The sequence below is a fragment of the Centroberyx gerrardi genome, chromosome 3, assembly GCF_048128805.1.
Source record: "Centroberyx gerrardi isolate f3 chromosome 3, fCenGer3.hap1.cur.20231027, whole genome shotgun sequence".
NCBI lineage: Eukaryota > Metazoa > Chordata > Actinopteri > Beryciformes > Berycidae > Centroberyx > Centroberyx gerrardi.
In genome coordinates, this window is record NC_135999.1 from 9,019,969 (window position 1) to 9,024,968 (window position 5,000).

At 41.6% G+C, this 5,000-nt stretch overlaps 1 protein-coding gene across 2 annotated transcripts in view; it reads left to right on the forward strand.

Annotated features, from left to right (window-relative positions):
* The window catches only part of tbc1d1 (TBC1 (tre-2/USP6, BUB2, cdc16) domain family, member 1), a 46,555-nt gene extending 45,890 nt beyond the window's left edge, over nt 1-665 (forward strand). For both annotated transcript variants that reach the window (XM_071923214.2, XM_071923216.2), the window contains one exon: nt 1-665. This exon is cut by the window's left edge and continues 486 nt beyond it. The gene's annotated coding sequence lies outside the window, so the exon portion shown is untranslated.
* The last annotated feature ends 4,335 nt before the right edge of the window (nt 666-5,000 follow it).

A 5,000-nucleotide genomic window follows, 5' to 3' on the forward strand; every position in this document is an offset into this window, starting at 1 on the left:
GAGAGACGAAGGCGGAGAGAGAAGAGATTGGACCTAGAACTCATGAAGAGGATGGAGAAATAGCAAAAATGGGGGTGAGGTCGAGAGAGACACACATCCTAATGTATAAATGAACACGTGATTTGACCAACAGTCCCCAAAGATAGCACTGTCCCACTGGGCTTCTACTGTAAAAACACAAAAACGGCCCAATGCAGTTACATTTGCACCTGTACTTGTCTGTCTTTTCGTCAGTGAGAGCATTGATACGTGTTGTATGTTCGTATGAGAGCGTTTGTGTGTGAATGTACCAATGCAAAGAGGCTAAACTAGCCAAAGAATGTCTTCCTATATACTCTAAAAAGAGCCCGAACAAAGACTCAAACTCCCACGCCACCCAGTCAAACAGCATCCTGAAAGAACATGTTATTACACACAGCAAGTAACAAATGCCAAAGAAACACAAAGAGAAGTGAGACGAGAGGAGATGAAGGGATGGCTGAAAACTCCATGAAGCAGCATGTTGATTTAAAAAAAAAAAAAGAAAATTAGGTTGAAGTTGAAATAAGCTGAATGATGTTAGACGCTGTTAGTTAGTGACGCTGGTATTTCGTCAGAGGTGCCGTGTCTTACATCTGCAATAAGCACAAGAGGAGAGAGACTGAATAAAGACACACTGTTTGCCATTCCTCCTCCATCTTTCCATTATAAAGCAGCAGTCTTCCATGGCATTGTGTACATTTACATTTCAGGTATTTAGCTTACAGTGAGTGTAACCGTAGAATAAATTCAGTCCATTCAGATCCCACCGTGTAGAAAGGGGAAAGGGTCTGGTTTCGGAAGTAAACTTTTTTTTTTTTTTTTTTAGACGGTAGCTAGTCTTTTTCTAGTCAGGGGAAGCGCCTGCTTTTACCGAGTGCCAATTTGTTTTGCCAAATTCCAGCAAAGAAGAATTTACTTCTGAAACATTGGACAGGAGAACTCTGCTGCTGAGACAATCTATCAGCTGTTAATCACACCTACTGTATTCAACACACTGAATCCCATGCACCCTGAGCTTCAGTTTGGAGTGTGCTTGTAATGTACTGTATGTGTCTGTATGTATATTATCGTATGTGTGTGTGTGTGTGTGTGTGTGCCTGCGTATGTTTATCTTGTATTCATGCATGTCACTCACATGATTGCAAAAACCTGTTGATTTACACTGTAAAGACATTGCTTTGACTCCTGACTCCTTGCACATGTTTTTGTTTTAATTGATAATTATTACTATTATTGTATTATTCTATACTTTGAAATACATTTCATATCCTTTCAGTACATCTGAAGCCAGGTTTTGTTCTTTATGTGTGCTTGTGTGTGTGTGTGTGTGCGCATACTTGAGTCAGGCATCAGACTGTTGCAGATACTGTAGATTGTATCATCTCCTGTCAAAACATGCCAGTCGTTTTAAATGCTGGGTGGTTGATATAAGGTTTCAAGCACATATGGAAATATACAAGGTGTATAAAACTCAGCGCTGCGTTTGTTTCCAGGAACTCTCCAGATCGAAGGAAAGCATGTAGGGGCAAGCAAGCCGCACAAGCAAGCAAGCACAAACAGCAATAACCTCAGTGTAAAAAATCACAAATCAGAAAAATGCATGACAACACTGATTTGCGATAATGAGGAAGATGTTCAACTCTTGAGTGACGTGTGTGTGTGTCCACATATTTCGACTAATGAAAGCATTTACTTGGAAGGCTCGACTCAGATCTGTTCGTGCCACGTGTGTGTTCGTAACTTCAAAGACAGTAGAGTGATGTAGATATCAGTCCTCGCCATCTAGACCTGTGCCTCTGTGCAGCTCGACGCTCTGGTTCTCCAAGGTAACCTTTCAGGCAGTTGATGTGTCTTATTTTGCACATGCTTGTCCTCAAAGCTCAGCCCAGAGTGCTGGGAACACATGCCTGCACACACCTCACAGCAGCACACATTCCTACTGCAGAGTGGGTTCTGAATGCACCTTTTAATCAACCAGATGGCCAGGTGTGAACTACACATGAGGATGTTTCAGTGTCTTTACAAAGACATGGCAGACATTTGGCACGGAAGTTACACATGCATCCACTGCTGTGCATTTCAACACCATTCTGTGTGTGTGTGTGTGTGTGTGTGTGTGTGTGTGTGTGTTTCATCACACCACCCAGACTGTGCTGTCACATGTCTACACAACTAGTTAACCTGTTGCTGTTGCATAATGTTTCCAAGCAGACACACATTCCACTGTAATTAGATTTCCTGACCTGTTGACACATGACAACTACAGTATTTAAAAAAATTCCTCCTATTTCTCTCTTTAGCTCTGATTCCAATTGCTCCCCTGTGGATGGTCTTCCCATAACTGTGATAAATGTGATTATAGCTGAACATTTCTTTTTTATTAAACAATTTAAATGTTTCCTTTTTTTTTTAATTACTTTATTACTTCCATTTATTCAGTTCACAATACAATTCAAACGTGGTAGAACTGACAGTGACAGTATTGTATTTTTAAACAAAACACTGAATTGCCAAATTGTACAAAATTCCAACTAAAGCCAAACAAAACCAAAACAAAGTCCAACTAAAGGCCAATATTAACCGATAACATCAGTGGATCCTTATATGAATCACAGTCTCAAAGAAATGGCTCATGCCTTCCTGCTTAATGGAGATTTCCATGACGCAGCAATTAAAGTGCGACTAGCTCTTTATATAACATCCAGATGCCTTTCCTCCAGACACGCCTGCCTGTGCCAATTAGAGGGATGAGTAGGTAAACTGCATGACTGCTCAGTAGGCCTCCACACCCTGCAGACCACCATCCTGACTGAGACCGGCTCCAGCTAATCTGCCATAATGCCTTGGATGCTTAAGTGTTGTTTTCAGGCTACATTTTGTCTTGCGCTACTCTAAAGAAGCAGCCCTGCCCATTGCATGAGTGTGCCGGTGTTACGGGCTCGGCGCAGGGTTTTGCGGCTGAGATTTTGCACAGTGGCGAGGTTCCTCTGTGTGCATGTGTGTGTGTGTGTGTGTGTGTGTGCACCTGTTGTGTCACAGCCTCCGGTGCTGTAGGTTGAAAAGGGTAAGTCTTGCCCGATCAAGGCCGTGAGCGAGCGCCGTGTCTGTGGTTGAAACTCAGTCAGCATCTGATTCTCCTCTCTTAATTCTCTCGTTGAGTGAGCTGAGAGGGAGCAGGATCACCCGCCGTCTTGAGCGCCGCCTACGCTGTGTGTAAACAGGGTGTGTGTGTGTGTGTGTGTGTGTGTGTGTGTGTGTCTGCCAGGCCTATAGCAGTCTGCCAGGGGTTGCACCGTTGCCCGGAGTTTTGTTTTATTTGACTTGGCATCTGTTTACCTCTTCCACACTCCACCTCGGCCCGGCCCTAGCCGCACCGCACGGCTGCGTCCTCCTTCAACCCCGACACACACTCCGCCCCCCTGCGTGTCAGACAGAGAGAGAAGGCTTTCATGTCCAGGCTGTGATAATAATACGCTGATGATAAACTAGGGCTCTGAGGTCAATGTACACCGACCCACACACAGTGAGGGAGGTTATCAAACGCCGCTTCCCCTCCATGTGGTAAAAAATACACCTATGGCCATAAGCTTATCAACTCACCTTTACACACACACACACACACAAGTAGCAGCTTTACACTTTGATGTGGTATATAAAGCAATCCAGGTAGATGTAATCATTAATGATGCTGTATCCCAAGGTGCCTAACAGTACGGGAAGTGCTAACCTGAGAGTGCACTGGTCAGAACAAAAGGTCAAATAGACTGAATAACAGCCTGTTGGAGCTCGTAAAGCCACACACAGCAGTAAATCTTGATAAGGAAGGAGATACTTTACCTAACTTAGTAAGAAGCATCTGGCTAATTTAGAGGGATAGAGGCCATAAAGTCAGCTTCCTGATTACACATGGGCCTTTGATGGCTCCATGAGGTTGGTTACCTTAGGATACCTTTAGTCTAAGACCAAGCTTATTTGTCATATGTTTAAAGTAATAATCTGCAACTTTTTCCATATGAATAAATGTCTGTTTTGCTAGTGCCACCGACTGATACCATACAATAGTGATTCAACCTATGGCCAGTTCATAAAAGCTTTTACATTTGCTCTTCTAAAACACCTATGAGGGTCTCTCCTTCCCGGGAAAGACTGATGCACTTTATGTTTACGGAAGCAACAACAGCGGTTTGTTTGGAATAAATATAAGAAAGTAGAAGAAATAGAAGAAGCTGCAGTCTACACTGAGTGTCTTCAGTATTACAGTATGTTGGGCCGGTGCCGACATTGAGAGCGAAACACCAAAGCAATTTCTGGCCCAAATCAAGAAGAACAAGAATCTCGCGGATTATCACTTTAAATTTAAATCAGACCATGTTAGAACCAAGGTGACACTTATCCATTCTTCTCATCATACATAGAGTGACAACATCAGCAAGGACATTGCTGAAGGGTTTGATTCCTAAAAGCTACAAATGCATTGTGTAAAAAGTAAAACAAATAAAATAAAATACTCAACATTTCAAATATAAAGATTACATTCTAAAAAGATGTTGCTCTTTTGCCAGCAAAAGTTTTTAAAATGGACAAAATCTTTATTTTCATTTTGTCAGAAATCATTTGGTCAGAAAATGTGTTAAACGTTTAAAATCACTTTATGGAAGGCAAACTGTGTTTTGGTGCAGCTGTGTTAAGCTTCATTTAAGTGATGTAGTGGTAAATAAAAAGATGGTTAACCTAGAATTCACCTGTCAATGAGCCGTCAAACACCAATATAAACAAAAGTCAGTAATGCACTATGTTTCAATGTAGGTATATAATTACTATTATAATGAGAAACACATTTGAAACAAATCAACAGTCAAAATAATAGGTGTACCTGGAAACAGGAAAAATATTTAATAACACAGTGAGTATTAATAATGTCTACTGTTCAAACAACCGCTATTTTCAGACAAGCGTTATGTTTTGTTATCCTTAAAAGA